Source organism: Haliotis asinina, chromosome 16, assembly GCF_037392515.1.
Source record: "Haliotis asinina isolate JCU_RB_2024 chromosome 16, JCU_Hal_asi_v2, whole genome shotgun sequence".
Lineage (NCBI taxonomy): Eukaryota > Metazoa > Mollusca > Gastropoda > Lepetellida > Haliotidae > Haliotis > Haliotis asinina.
The window spans coordinates 13,856,551-13,869,623 of record NC_090295.1 but is presented as its reverse complement, the minus strand read 5'-3'; the positions used below and the strand labels follow the sequence as shown (position 1 = coordinate 13,869,623).

Here is a 13,073-nt window from a genome sequence, read left to right as displayed (position 1 = left end):
AGTGATGATATAAATAGGATGGTCATTAAAACGTAAAGTGAAGGCATTTGGTCAAAAAATCCGTTTCCAAAATAAAGTGCTAAAAACGTTGCTGCATCCCTGGTGGGATTCGAACCCACGGCCTCTGGATTAGAAGTCCAGCGCGCTATCCCCTGCGCTACAGGGACCTACCAACGACCAGGAATTTTGATGAAACGTTCTACCATGCCATATATTCCTGTCACTCATAGCGAACACCAAAACACTTGTGGATAGTGATATTATACCACAAAGTAGGTAAAGGCCGTAGGAGGAAATGGCAGGGGACCATCATTTGTCAGTGTCAGTGATGACATAAAGAGGATGGTCATTAAAACACAAAGTGAAGGCATTTGGTCAAAAAATCCGTTTCCAAAATAAAGTGCTAAAAACGTTGCTGCATCCCTGGTGGGATTCGAACCCACGGCCTCTGGATTAGAAGTCCAGCGCGCTATCCCCTGCGCTACAGGGACCTACCAACGACCAGGACATTTTGATGAAACGTTCTACCATGCCATATATTCCTGTCACTCATAGCGAACACCAAAACACTTGTGGATAGTGATATTATACCACAAAGTAGGTAAAGGCCCTAGGAGGAAATGGCAGGGGACCCTCATTTGTCAGTTTAAGTGATGATATAAATAGGATGGTCATTAAAACGTAAAGTGAAGGCATTTGGTCAAAAAATCCGTTTCCAAAATAAAGTGCTAAAAACGTTGCTGCATCCCTGGTGGGATTCGAACCCACGGCCTCTGGATTAGAAGTCCAGTGCGCTATCCCCTGCGCTACAGGGACCTACCAACGACCAGGACATTTTGATGAAACGTTCTACCATGCCATATATTCCTGTCACTCATAGCGAACACCAAAACACTTGTGGATAGTGATATTATACCACAAAGTAGGTAAAGGCCGTAGGAGGAAATGGCAGGGGACCATCATTTGTCAGTGTCAGTGATGACATAAAGAGGATGGTCATTAAAACACAAAGTGAAGGCATTTGGTCAAAAAATCCGTTTCCAAAATAAAGTGCTAAAAACGTTGCTGCATCCCTGGTGGGATTCGAACCCACGGCCTCTGGATTAGAAGTCCAGCGCGCTATCCCCTGCGCTACAGGGACCTACCAAGGACCAGGACATTTTGATGAAACGTTCTACCATGCCATATATTCCTGTCACTCATAGCGAACACCAAAACACTTGTGGATAGTGATATTATACCACAAAGTAGGTAAAGGCCGTAGGAGGAAATGGCAGGGGACCCTCATTTCTCAGTGTCAGTGATGATATAAATAGGATGGTCATTAAAACGTAAAGTGAAGGCATTTGGTCAAAAAATCCGTTTCCAAAATAAAGTGCTAGAAACGTTGCTGCATCCCTGGTGGGATTCGAACCCACGGCCTCTGGATTAGAAGTCCATCGCGCTATCCCCTGCGCTACAGGGACCTACCAACGACCAGGACATTTTGATGAAAAGTTCTACCATGACATATATTCCTTTCACTCATAGCGAACACCAAAACACTTGTGGATAGTGATATTATACCACAAAGTAGGTAGAAGCCGTAGGAGGAAATGGCAGGGGACCCTCATTTGTCAGTTTAAGTGATGATATAAATAGGATGGTCATTAAAACGTAAAGTGAAGGCATTTGGTCAAAAAATCCGTTTCCAAAATAAAGTGCTAAAAACGTTGCTGCATCCCTGATGGGATTCGAACCCACGGCCTCTGGATTAGAAGTCCAGCGCGCTATCCCCTGCGCTACAGGGACCTACCAACGACCAGGACATTTTGATGAAAAGTTCTACCATGACATATATTCCTTTCACTCATCGCGAACACCAAAACACTTGTGGATAGTGATATTATACCACAAAGTAGGTAGAAGCCGTAGGAGGAAATGGCAGGGGACCATCATTTGTCAGTTTAAGTGATGATATAAATAGGATGGTCATTAAAACGTAAAGTGAAGGCATTTGGTCAAAAAATCCGTTTCCAAAATAAAGTGCTAAAAACGTTGCTGCATCCCTGATGGGATTCGAACCCACGGCCTCTGGATTAGAAGTCCAGCGCGCTATCCCCTGCGCTACAGGGACCTACCAACGACCAGGACATTTTGATGAAAAGTTCTACCATGCCATATATTCCTTTCACTCATAGCGAACACCAAAACACTTGTGGATAGTGATATTATACCACAAAGTAGGTAAAGGCCGTAGGAGGAAATGGCAGGGGACCCTCATTTGTCAGTTTAAGTGATGATATAAATAGGATGGTCATTAAAACGTAAAGTGAAGGCATTTGGTCAAAAAATCCGTTTCCAAAATAAAGTGCTAAAAACGTTGCTGCATCCCTGGTGGGATTCGAACCCACGGCCTCTGGATTAGAAGTCCAGCGCGCTATCCCCTGCGCTACAGGGACCTACCAACGACCAGGACAGTTTGATGAAACGTTCTACCATGCCATATATTCCTGTCACTCATAGCGAACACCAAAACACTTGTGGATAGTGATATTATACCACAAAGTAGGTAAAGGCCGTAGGAGGAAATGGCAGGGGACCCTCATTTGTCAGTGTCAGTGATGACATAAAGAGGATGGTCATTAAAACACAAAGTGAAGGCATTTGGTCAAAAAATCCGTTTCCAAAATAAAGTGCTAAAAACGTTGCTGCATCCCTAGTGGGATTCGAACCCACGGCCTCTGGATTAGAAGTCCAGCGCTCTATCCCCTGCGCTACAGGGACCTACCAACGACCAGGACATTTTGATGAAACGTTCTACCATGCCATATATTCCTGTCACTCATAGCGAACACCAAAACACTTGTGGATAGTGATATTATCCCACAAAGTAGGTAGAGGCCGTAGGAGGAAATGGCAGGGGACCCTCATTTGTCAGTTTAAGTGATGATATAAATAGGATGGTCATTAAAACGTAAAGTGAAGGCATTTGGTCAAAAAATCCGTTTCCAAAATAAAGTGCTAAAAACGTTGCTGCATCCCTGGTGGGATTCGAACCCACGGCCTCTGGATTAGAAGTCCAGCGCGCTATCCCCTGCGCTACAGGGACCTACCAACGACCAGGACATTTTGATGAAAAGTTCTACCATGACATATATTCCTTTCACTCATAGCGAACACCAAAACACTTGTGGATAGTGATATTATACCACAAAGTAGGTAAAAGCCGTAGGAGGAAATGGCAGGGGACCCTCATTTGTCAGTTTAAGTGATGATATAAATAGGATGGTCATTAAAACGTAAAGTGAAGGCATTTGGTCAAAAAATCCGTTTCCAAAATAAAGTGCTAAAAACGTTGCTGCATCCCTGATGGGATTCGAACCCACGGCCTCTGGATTAGAAGTCCAGCGCGCTATCCCCTGCGCTACAGGGACCTACCAACGACCAGGACATTTTGATGAAAAGTTCTACCATGACATATATTCCTTTCACTCATAGCGAACACCAAAACACTTGTGGATAGTGATATTATACCACAAAGTAGGTAAAAGCCGTAGGAGGAAATGGCAGGGGACCCTCATTTGTCAGTTTAAGTGATGATATAAATAGGATGGTCATTAAAACGTAAAGTGAAGGCATTTGGTCAAAAAATCCGTTTCCAAAATAAAGTGCTAAAAACGTTGCTGCATCCCTGGTGGGATTCGAACCCACGGCCTCTGGATTAGAAGTCCAGCGCGCTATTCCCTGCGCTACAGGGACCTACCAACGACCAGGACATTTTGATGAAACGTTCTACCATGCCATATATTCCTGTCACTCATAGCGAACACCAAAACACTTGTGGATAGTGATATTATACCACAAAGTAGGTAAAGGCCGTAGGAGGAAATGGCAGGGGACCCTCATTTGTCAGTTTAAGTGATGATATAAATAGGATGGTCATTAAAACGTAAAGTGAAGGCATTTGGTCAAAAAATCCGTTTCCAAAATAAAGTGCTAAAAACGTTGCTGCATCCCTGGTGGGATTCGAACCCACGGCCTCTGGATTAGAAGTCCAGCGCGCTATCCCCTGCGCTACAGGGACGTACCAACGACCAGGACATTTTGATGAAAAGTTCTACCATGACATATATTCCTTTCACTCATAGCGAACACCAAAACACTTGTGGATAGTGATATTATACCACAAAGTAGGTAGAAGCCGTAGGAGGAAATGGCAGGGGACCCTCATTTGTCAGTTTAAGTGATGATATAAATAGGATGGTCATTAAAACGTAAAGTGAAGGCATTTGGTCAAAAAATCCGTTTCCAAAATAAAGTGCTAAAAACGTTGCTGCATCCCTGATGGGATTCGAACCCACGGCCTCTGGATTAGAAGTCCAGCGCGCTATCCCCTGCGCTACAGGGACCTACCAAAGACCAGGACATTTTGATGAAAAGTTCTACCATGACATATATTCCTTTCACTCATAGCGAACACCAAAACACTTGTGGATAGTGATATTATACCACAACGTAGGTAAAGGCCGTAGGAGGAAATGGCAGGGGACCCTCATTTGTCAGTTTAAGTGATGATATAAATAGGATGGTCATTAAAACGTAAAGTGAAGGCATTTGGTCAAAAAATCCGTTTCCAAAATAAAGTGCTAAAAACGTTGCTGCATCCCTGGTGGGATTCGAACCCACGGCCTCTGGATTAGAATTCCAGCGCGCTATCCCCTGCGCTACAGGGACCTACCAACGACCAGGACAGTTTGATGAAACGTTCTACCATGCCATATATTCCTGTCACTCATAGCGAACACCAAAACACTTGTGGATAGTGATATTATACCACAAAGTAGGTAAAGGCCGTAGGAGGAAATGGCAGGGGACCATCATTTGTCAGTGTCAGTGATGACATAAAGAGGATGGTCATTAAAACACAAAGTGAAGGCATTTGGTCAAAAAATCCGTTTCCAAAATAAAGTGCTAGAAACGTTGCTGCATCCCTGGTGGGATTCGAACCCACGGCCTCTGGATTAGAAGTCCAGCGCGCTATCCCCTGCGCTACAGGGACCTACCAACGACCAGGACATTTTGATGAAACGTTCTACCATGCCATATATTCCTGTCACTCATAGCGAACACCAAAACACTTGTGGATAGTGATATTATACCACAAAGTAGGTAAAGGCCGTAGGAGGAAATGGCAGGGGACCCTCATTTGTCAGTTTAAGTGATGATATAAATAGGATGGTCATTAAAACGTAAAGTGAAGGCATTTGGTCAAAAACTCCGTTTCCAAAATAAAGTGCTAAAAACGTTGCTGCATCCCTGGTGGGATTCGAACCCACGGCCTCTGGATTAGAAGTCCAGCGCGCTATCCCCTGCGCTACAGGGACCTACCAACGACCAGGACATTTTGATGAAAAGTTCTACCATGACATATATTCCTTTCACTCATAGCGAACACCAAAACACTTGTGGATAGTGATATTATACCACAAAGTAGGTAAAGGCCGTAGGAGGAAATGGCAGGGGACCCTCATTTGTCAGTTTAAGTGATGATATAAATAGGATGGTCATTAAAACGTAAAGTGAAGGCATTTGGTCAAAAAATCCGTTTCCAAAATAAAGTGCTAAAAACGTTGCTGCATCCCTGGTGGGATTCGAACCCACGGCCTCTGGATTAGAAGTCCAGCGCGCTATCCCCTGCGCTACAGGGACCTACCAACGACCAGGACATTTTGATGAAACGTTCTACCATGCCATATATTCCTGTCACTCATAGCGAACACCAAAACACTTGTGGATAGTGATATTATACCACAAAGTAGGTAAAGGCCGTAGGAGGAAATGGCAGGGGACCCTTATTTGTCAGTTTAAGTGATGATATAAATAGGATGGTCATTAAAACGTAAAGTGAAGGCATTTGGTCAAAAAATCCGTTTCCAAAATAAAGTGCTAAAAACGTTGCTGCATCCCTGGTGGGATTCGAACCCACGGCCCCTGGATTAGAAGTCCAGCGCGCTATCCCCTGCGCTACAGGGACCTACCAACGACCAGGACATTTTGATGAAACGTTCTACCATGCCATATATTCCTGTCACTCATAGCGAACACCAAAACACTTGTGGATAGTGATATTATGCCACAAAGTAGGTAAAGGCCGTAGGAGGAAATGGCAGGGGACCATCATTTGTCAGTGTCAGTGATGACATAAAGAGGATGGTCATTAAAACACAAAGTGAAGGCATTTGGTCAAAAAATCCGTTTCCAAAATAAAGTGCTAGAAACGTTGCTGCATCCCTGGTGGGATTCGAACCCACGGCCTCTGGATTAGAAGTCCAGCGCGCTATTCCCTGCGCTACAGGGACCTACCAACGACCAGGACATTTTGATGAAACGTTCTACCATGCCATATATTCCTGTCACTCATAGCGAACACCAAAACACTTGTGGATAGTGATATTATACCACAAAGTAGGTAAAGGCCGTAGGAGGAAATGGCAGGGGACCCTCATTTGTCAGTTTAAGTGATGATATAAATAGGATGGTCATTAAAACGTAAAGTGAAGGCATTTGGTCAAAAAATCCGTTTCCAAAATAAAGTGCTAAAAACGTTGCTGCATCCCTGGTGGGATTCGAACCCACGGCCTCTGGATTAGAAGTCCAGCGCGCTATCCCCTGCGCTACAGGGACCTACCAACGACCAGGACATTTTGATGAAACGTTCTACCATGCCATATATTCCTGTCACTCATAGCGAACACCAAAACACTTGTGGATAGTGATATTATACCACAAAGTAGGTAAAGGCCGTAGGAGGAAATGGCAGGGGACCCTCATTTGTCAGTTTAAGTGATGATATAAATAGGATGGTCATTAAAACGTAAAGTGAAGGCATTTGGTCAAAAAATCCGTTTCCAAAATAAAGTGCTAAAAACGTTGTTGCATCCCTGGTGGGATTCGAACCCACGGCCTCTGGATTAGAAGTCCAGCGCGCTATTCCCTGCGCTACAGGGACCTACCAACGACCAGGACATTTTGATGAAAAGTTCTACCATGCCATATATTCCTGTCACTCATAGCGAACACCCAAACACTTGTGGATAGTGATATTATACCACAAAGTAGGTAAAGGCCGTAGGAGGAAATGGCAGGGGACCATCATTTGTCAGTGTCAGTGATGACATAAAGAGGATGGTCATTAAAACACAAAGTGAAGGCATTTGGTCAAAAAATCCGTTTCCAAAATAAAGTGCTAGAAACGTTGCTGCATCCCTGGTGGGATTCGAACCCACGGCCTCTGGATTAGAAGTCCAGCGCGCTATCCCCTGCGCTACAGGGACCTACCACCGACCAGGACATTTTGATGAAAAGTTCTACCATGCCATATATTCCTGTCACTCATAGCGAACACCAAAACACTTGTGGATAGTGATATTATACCACAAAGTAGGTAAAGGCCGTAGGAGGAAATGGCAGGGGACCCTTATTTGTCAGTTTAAGTGATGATATAAATAGGATGGTCATTAAAACGTAAAGTGAAGGCATTTGGTCAAAAAATCCGTTTCCAAAATAAAGTGCTAAAAACGTTGCTGCATCCCTGGTGGGATTCGAACCCACGGCCTCTGGATTAGAAGTCCAGCGCGCTATCCCCTGCGCTACAGGGACCTACCAACGACCAGGACATTTTGATGAAAAGTTCTACCATGACATATATTCCTTTCACTCATAGCGAACACCAAAACACTTGTGGATAGTGATATTATACCACAAAGTAGGTAAAAGCCGTAGGAGGAAATGGCAGGGGACCCTCATTTGTCAGTTTAAGTGATGATATAAATAGGATGGTCATTAAAACACAAAGTGAAGGCATTTGGTCAAAAAATCCGTTTCCAAAATAAAGTGCTAAAAACGTTGCTGCATCCCTGGTGGGATTCGAACCCACGGCCTCTGGATTAGAAGTCCAGCGCGCTATCCCCTGCGCTACAGGGACCTACCAACGACCAGGACATTTTGATGAAAAGTTCTACCATGACATATATTCCTTTCACTCATAGCGAACACCAAAACACTTGTGGATAGTGATATTATACCACAAAGTAGGTAAAGGCCGTAGGAGGAAATGGCAGGGGACCCTCATTTGTCAGTTTAAGTGATGATATAAATAGGATGGTCATTAAAACGTAAAGTGAAGGCATTTGGTCAAAAAATCCGTTTCCAAAATAAAGTGCTAAAAACGTTGCTGCATCCCTGGTGGGATTCGAACCCACGGCCTCTGGATTAGAAGTCCAGCGCGCTATCCCCTGCGCTACAGGGACCTATCAACGACCAGGACATTTTGATGAAACGTTCTACCATGCCATATATTCCTGTCACTCATAGCGAACACCAAAACACTTGTGGATAGTGATATTATACCACAAAGTAGGTAAAGGCCGTAGGAGGAAATGGCAGGGGACCATCATTTGTCAGTTTAAGTGATGATATAAATAGGATGGTCATTAAAACGTAAAGTGAAGGCATTTGGTCAAAAAATCCGTTTCCAAAATAAAGTGCTAAAAACGTTGCTGCATCCCTGGTGGGATTCGAACCCACGGCCTCTGGATTAGAAGTCCAGCGCGCTATCCCCTGCGCTACAGGGACCTACCAACGACCAGGACATTTTGATGAAACGTTCTACCATGCCATATATTCCTGTCACTCATAGCGAACACCAAAACACTTGTGGATAGTGATATTATACCACAAAGTAGGTAAAGGCCGTAGGAGGAAATGGCAGGGGACCCTCATTTGTCAGTTTAAGTGATGATATAAATAGGATGATCATTAAAACGTAAAGTGAAGGCATTTGGTCAAAAAATCCGTTTCCAAAATAAAGTGCTAAAAACGTTGCTGCATCCCTGGTGGGATTCGAACCCACGGCCTCTGGATTAGAAGTCCAGCGCGCTATCCCCTGCGCTACAGGGACCTACCAACGACCAGGACATTTTGATGAAACGTTCTACCATGCCATATATTCCTGTCACTCATAGCGAACACCAAAACACCTGTGGATAGTGATATTATACCACAAAGTAGGTAAAGGCCGTAGGAGGAAATGGCAGGGGACCCTCATTTGTCAGTTTAAGTGATGATATAAATAGGATGGTCATTAAAACGTAAAGTGAAGGCATTTGGTCAAAAAATCCGTTTCCAAAATAAAGTGCTAAAAACGTTGCTGCATCCCTGGTGGGATTCGAACCCACGGCCTCTGGATTAGAAGTCCAGCGCGCTATCCCCTGCGCTACAGGGACCTACCAACGACCAGGACATTTTGATGAAAAGTTCTACCATGCCATATATTCCTGTCACTCATAGCGAACACCCAAACACTTGTGGATAGTGATATTATACCACAAAGTAGGTAAAGGCCGTAGGAGGAAATGGCAGGGGACCATCATTTGTCAGTGTCAGTGATGACATAAAGAGGATGGTCATTAAAACACAAAGTGAAGGCATTTGGTAAAAAAATCCGTTTCCAAAATAAAGTGCTAGAAACGTTGCTGCATCCCTGGTGGGATTCGAACCCACGGCCTCTGGATTAGAAGTCCAGCGCGCTATCCCCTGCGCTACAGGGACCTACCAACGACCAGGACATTTTGATGAAAAGTTCTACCATGCCATATATTCCTGTCACTCATAGCGAACACCAAAACACTTGTGGATAGTGATATTATACCACAAAGTAGGTAAAGGCCGTAGGAGGAAATGGCAGGGGACCCTCATTTGTCAGTTTAAGTGATGATATAAATAGGATGGTCATTAAAACGTAAAGTGAAGGCATTTGGTCAAAAAATCCGTTTCCAAAATAAAGTGCTAAAAACGTTGCTGCATCCCTGGTGGGATTCGAACCCACGGCCTCTGGATTAGAAGTCCAGCGCGCTATCCCCTGCGCTACAGGGACCTACCAACGACCAGGACATTTTGATGAAAAGTTCTACCATGACATATATTCCTTTCACTCATAGCGAACACCAAAACACTTGTGGATAGTGATATTATACCACAAAGTAGGTAAAGGCCGTAGGAGGAAATGGCAGGGGACCATCATTTGTCAGTGTCAGTGATGACATAAAGAGGGTGGTCATTAAAACACAAAGTGAAGGCATTTGGTCAAAAAATCCGTTTCCAAAATAAAGTGCTAAAAACGTTGCTGCATCCCTGGTGGGATTCGAACCCACGGCCTCTGGATTAGAAGTCCAGCGCGCTATCCCCTGCGCTACAGGGACCTACCAACGACCAGGACATTTTGATGAAACGTTCTACCATGCCATATATTCCTGTCACTCATAGCGAACACCAAAACACTTGTGGATAGTGATATTATACCACAAAGTAGGTAAAGGCCGTAGGAGGAAATGGCAGGGGACCCTCATTTGTCAGTTTAAGTGATGATATAAATAGGATGGTCATTAAAACGTAAAGTGAAGGCATTTGGTCAAAAAATCCGTATCCAAAATAAAGTGCTAAAAACGTTGCTGCATCCCTGGTGGGATTCGAACCCACGGCCTCTGGATTAGAAGTCCAGCGCGCTATCCCCTGCGCTACAGGGACCTACCAACGACCAGGACATTTTGATGAAACGTTCTACCATGCCATATATTCCTGTCACTCATAGCGAACACCAAAACACTTGTGGATAGTGATATTATACCACAAAGTAGGTAAAGGCCGTAGGAGGAAATGGCAGGGGACCATCATTTGTCAGTGTCAGTGATGACATAAAGAGGGTGGTCATTAAAACACAAAGTGAAGGCATTTGGTCAAAAAATCCGTTTCCAAAATAAAGTGCTAAAAACGTTGCTGCATCCCTGGTGGGATTCGAACCCACGGCCTCTGGATTAGAAGTCCAGCGCGCTATCCCCTGCGCTACAGGGACCTACCAACGACCAGGACATTTTGATGAAAAGTTCTACCATGACATATATTCCTTTCACTCATAGCGAACACCAAAACACTTGTGGATAGTGATATTATACCACAAAGTAGGTAAAAGCCGTAGGAGGAAATGGCAGGGGACCCTCATTTGTCAGTTTAAGTGATGATGTAAATAGGATGGTCATTAAAACGTAAAGTGAAGGCATTTGGTCAAAAAATCCGTTTCCAAAATAAAGTGCTAAAAACGTTGCTGCATCCCTGGTGGGATTCGAACCCACGGCCTCTGGATTAGAAGTCCAGCGCGCTATCCCCTGCGCTACAGGGACCTACCAACGACCAGGACATTTTGATGAAACGTTCTACCATGCCATATATTCCTGTCACTCATAGCGAACACCAAAACACTTGTGGATAGTGATATTATACCACAAAGTAGGTAAAGGCCGTAGGAGGAAATGGCAGGGGACCATCATTTGTCAGTGTCAGTGATGATATAAAGAGGATGGTCATTAAAACACAAAGTGAAGGCATTTGGTCAAAAAATCCGTTTCCAAAATAGAGTGCTAAAAACGTTGCTGCATCCCTGGTGGGATTCGAACCCACGGCCTCTGGATTAGAAGTCCAGCGCGCTATCCCCTGCGCTACAGGGACCTACCAACGACCAGGACATTTTGATGAAACGTTCTACCATGCCATATATTCCTGTCACTCATAGCGAACACCAAAACACTTGTGGATAGTGATATTATACCACAAAGTAGGTAAAGGCCGTAGGAGGAAATGGCAGGGGACCCTCATTTGTCAGTTTAAGTGATGATATAAATAGGATGGTCATTAAAACGTAAAGTGAAGGCATTTGGTCAAAAAATCCGTATCCAAAATAAAGTGCTAAAAACGTTGCTGCATCCCTGGTGGGATTCGAACCCACGGCCTCTGGATTAGAAGTCCAGCGCGCTATCCCCTGCGCTACAGGGACCTACCAACGACCAGGACATTTTGATGAAAAGTTCTACCATGACATATATTCCTTTCACTCATAGCGAACACCAAAACACTTGTGGATAGTGATATTATGCCACAAAGTAGGTAAAAGCCGTAGGAGGAAATGGCAGGGGACCCTCAATTGTCAGTTTAAGTGATGATATAAATAGGATGGTCATTAAAACGTAAAGTGAAGGCATTTGGTCAAAAAATCCGTTTCCAAAATAAAGTGCTAAAAACGTTGCTGCATCCCTGATGGGATTCGAACCCACGGCCTCTGGATTAGAAGTCCAGCGCGCTATCCCCTGCGCTACAGGGACCTACCAACGACCAGGACATTTTGATGAAAAGTTCTACCATGCCATATATTCCTGTCACTCATAGCGAACACCAAAACACTTGTGGATAGTGATATTATACCACAAAGTAGGTAAAGGCCGTAGGAGGAAATGGCAGGGGACCCTCATTTGTCAGTTTAAGTGATGATATAAATAGGATGGTCATTAAAACGTAAAGTGAAGGCATTTGGTCAAAAAATCCGTATCCAAAATAAAGTGCTAAAAACGTTCCTGCATCCCTGGTGGGATTCGAACCCACGGCCTCTGGATTAGAAGTCCAGCGCGCTATCCCCTGCGCTACAGGGACCTACCAACGACCAGGACATTTTGATGAAACGTTCTACCATGCCATATATTCCTGTCACTCATAGCGAACACCAAAACACTTGTGGATAGTGATATTATACCACAAAGTAGGTAAAGGCCGTAGGAGGAAATGGCAGGGGACCATCATTTGTCAGTGTCAGTGATGATATAAAGAGGATGGTCATTAAAACACAAAGTGAAGGCATTTGGTCAAAAAATCCGTTTCCAAAATAAAGTGCTAAAAACGTTGCTGCATCCCTGGTGGGATTCGAACCCACGGCCTCTGGATTAGAAGTCCAGCGCGCAATCCCCTGCGCTACAGGGACCTACCAACGACCAGGACATTTTGATGAAACGTTCTACCATGCCATATATTCCTGTCACTCATAGCGAACACCAAAACACTTGTGGATAGTGATATTAAACCACAAAGTAGGTAAAGGCCGTAGGAGGAAATGGCAGGGGACCCTCATTTGTCAGTTTAAGTGATGATATAAATAGGATGGTCATTAAAACGTAAAGTGAAGGCATTTGGTCAAAAAATCCGTTTCCAAAATA

The 13,073-nt window shown here is 44.1% G+C and overlaps 26 non-coding genes across 26 annotated transcripts; all 26 read right to left on the bottom strand.

Moving 5' to 3' along the window:
• Positions 1-94: 94 nt before the first annotated feature.
• Positions 95-167, bottom strand: Trnar-ucu (transfer RNA arginine (anticodon UCU)). The gene has a single exon. It is a non-coding gene; the product is annotated as a tRNA-Arg (tRNA).
• A 251-nt stretch (positions 168-418) lies between these two features.
• Trnar-ucu (transfer RNA arginine (anticodon UCU)) lies at positions 419-491 on the bottom strand. Its single transcript has one exon. It is a non-coding gene; the product is annotated as a tRNA-Arg (tRNA).
• A 577-nt stretch (positions 492-1,068) lies between these two features.
• Trnar-ucu (transfer RNA arginine (anticodon UCU)) lies at positions 1,069-1,141 on the bottom strand. The gene has a single exon. It is a non-coding gene; the product is annotated as a tRNA-Arg (tRNA).
• A 1,227-nt stretch (positions 1,142-2,368) lies between these two features.
• Positions 2,369-2,441, bottom strand: Trnar-ucu (transfer RNA arginine (anticodon UCU)). Its single transcript has one exon. It is a non-coding gene; the product is annotated as a tRNA-Arg (tRNA).
• Positions 2,442-3,018: 577 nt separating this feature from the next.
• Positions 3,019-3,091, bottom strand: Trnar-ucu (transfer RNA arginine (anticodon UCU)). Its single transcript has one exon. It is a non-coding gene; the product is annotated as a tRNA-Arg (tRNA).
• Positions 3,092-3,993: 902 nt separating this feature from the next.
• On the bottom strand, positions 3,994-4,066 carry Trnar-ucu (transfer RNA arginine (anticodon UCU)). The gene has a single exon. It is a non-coding gene; the product is annotated as a tRNA-Arg (tRNA).
• A 902-nt stretch (positions 4,067-4,968) lies between these two features.
• On the bottom strand, positions 4,969-5,041 carry Trnar-ucu (transfer RNA arginine (anticodon UCU)). Its single transcript has one exon. It is a non-coding gene; the product is annotated as a tRNA-Arg (tRNA).
• A 252-nt stretch (positions 5,042-5,293) lies between these two features.
• On the bottom strand, positions 5,294-5,366 carry Trnar-ucu (transfer RNA arginine (anticodon UCU)). Its single transcript has one exon. It is a non-coding gene; the product is annotated as a tRNA-Arg (tRNA).
• Positions 5,367-5,618: 252 nt separating this feature from the next.
• Trnar-ucu (transfer RNA arginine (anticodon UCU)) lies at positions 5,619-5,691 on the bottom strand. The gene has a single exon. It is a non-coding gene; the product is annotated as a tRNA-Arg (tRNA).
• A 902-nt stretch (positions 5,692-6,593) lies between these two features.
• Trnar-ucu (transfer RNA arginine (anticodon UCU)) lies at positions 6,594-6,666 on the bottom strand. The gene has a single exon. It is a non-coding gene; the product is annotated as a tRNA-Arg (tRNA).
• Positions 6,667-7,243: 577 nt separating this feature from the next.
• On the bottom strand, positions 7,244-7,316 carry Trnar-ucu (transfer RNA arginine (anticodon UCU)). The gene has a single exon. It is a non-coding gene; the product is annotated as a tRNA-Arg (tRNA).
• Positions 7,317-7,568: 252 nt separating this feature from the next.
• Trnar-ucu (transfer RNA arginine (anticodon UCU)) lies at positions 7,569-7,641 on the bottom strand. The gene has a single exon. It is a non-coding gene; the product is annotated as a tRNA-Arg (tRNA).
• A 252-nt stretch (positions 7,642-7,893) lies between these two features.
• Positions 7,894-7,966, bottom strand: Trnar-ucu (transfer RNA arginine (anticodon UCU)). The gene has a single exon. It is a non-coding gene; the product is annotated as a tRNA-Arg (tRNA).
• A 252-nt stretch (positions 7,967-8,218) lies between these two features.
• Positions 8,219-8,291, bottom strand: Trnar-ucu (transfer RNA arginine (anticodon UCU)). Its single transcript has one exon. It is a non-coding gene; the product is annotated as a tRNA-Arg (tRNA).
• Positions 8,292-8,543: 252 nt separating this feature from the next.
• Positions 8,544-8,616, bottom strand: Trnar-ucu (transfer RNA arginine (anticodon UCU)). The gene has a single exon. It is a non-coding gene; the product is annotated as a tRNA-Arg (tRNA).
• A 252-nt stretch (positions 8,617-8,868) lies between these two features.
• Trnar-ucu (transfer RNA arginine (anticodon UCU)) lies at positions 8,869-8,941 on the bottom strand. The gene has a single exon. It is a non-coding gene; the product is annotated as a tRNA-Arg (tRNA).
• Positions 8,942-9,193: 252 nt separating this feature from the next.
• Trnar-ucu (transfer RNA arginine (anticodon UCU)) lies at positions 9,194-9,266 on the bottom strand. The gene has a single exon. It is a non-coding gene; the product is annotated as a tRNA-Arg (tRNA).
• Positions 9,267-9,518: 252 nt separating this feature from the next.
• On the bottom strand, positions 9,519-9,591 carry Trnar-ucu (transfer RNA arginine (anticodon UCU)). Its single transcript has one exon. It is a non-coding gene; the product is annotated as a tRNA-Arg (tRNA).
• A 252-nt stretch (positions 9,592-9,843) lies between these two features.
• Positions 9,844-9,916, bottom strand: Trnar-ucu (transfer RNA arginine (anticodon UCU)). The gene has a single exon. It is a non-coding gene; the product is annotated as a tRNA-Arg (tRNA).
• A 252-nt stretch (positions 9,917-10,168) lies between these two features.
• Positions 10,169-10,241, bottom strand: Trnar-ucu (transfer RNA arginine (anticodon UCU)). Its single transcript has one exon. It is a non-coding gene; the product is annotated as a tRNA-Arg (tRNA).
• A 252-nt stretch (positions 10,242-10,493) lies between these two features.
• On the bottom strand, positions 10,494-10,566 carry Trnar-ucu (transfer RNA arginine (anticodon UCU)). The gene has a single exon. It is a non-coding gene; the product is annotated as a tRNA-Arg (tRNA).
• Positions 10,567-10,818: 252 nt separating this feature from the next.
• On the bottom strand, positions 10,819-10,891 carry Trnar-ucu (transfer RNA arginine (anticodon UCU)). Its single transcript has one exon. It is a non-coding gene; the product is annotated as a tRNA-Arg (tRNA).
• A 252-nt stretch (positions 10,892-11,143) lies between these two features.
• Trnar-ucu (transfer RNA arginine (anticodon UCU)) lies at positions 11,144-11,216 on the bottom strand. The gene has a single exon. It is a non-coding gene; the product is annotated as a tRNA-Arg (tRNA).
• Positions 11,217-11,468: 252 nt separating this feature from the next.
• On the bottom strand, positions 11,469-11,541 carry Trnar-ucu (transfer RNA arginine (anticodon UCU)). The gene has a single exon. It is a non-coding gene; the product is annotated as a tRNA-Arg (tRNA).
• A 252-nt stretch (positions 11,542-11,793) lies between these two features.
• Positions 11,794-11,866, bottom strand: Trnar-ucu (transfer RNA arginine (anticodon UCU)). The gene has a single exon. It is a non-coding gene; the product is annotated as a tRNA-Arg (tRNA).
• A 577-nt stretch (positions 11,867-12,443) lies between these two features.
• Positions 12,444-12,516, bottom strand: Trnar-ucu (transfer RNA arginine (anticodon UCU)). Its single transcript has one exon. It is a non-coding gene; the product is annotated as a tRNA-Arg (tRNA).
• Between the last annotated feature and the right edge of the window lie 557 nt (positions 12,517-13,073).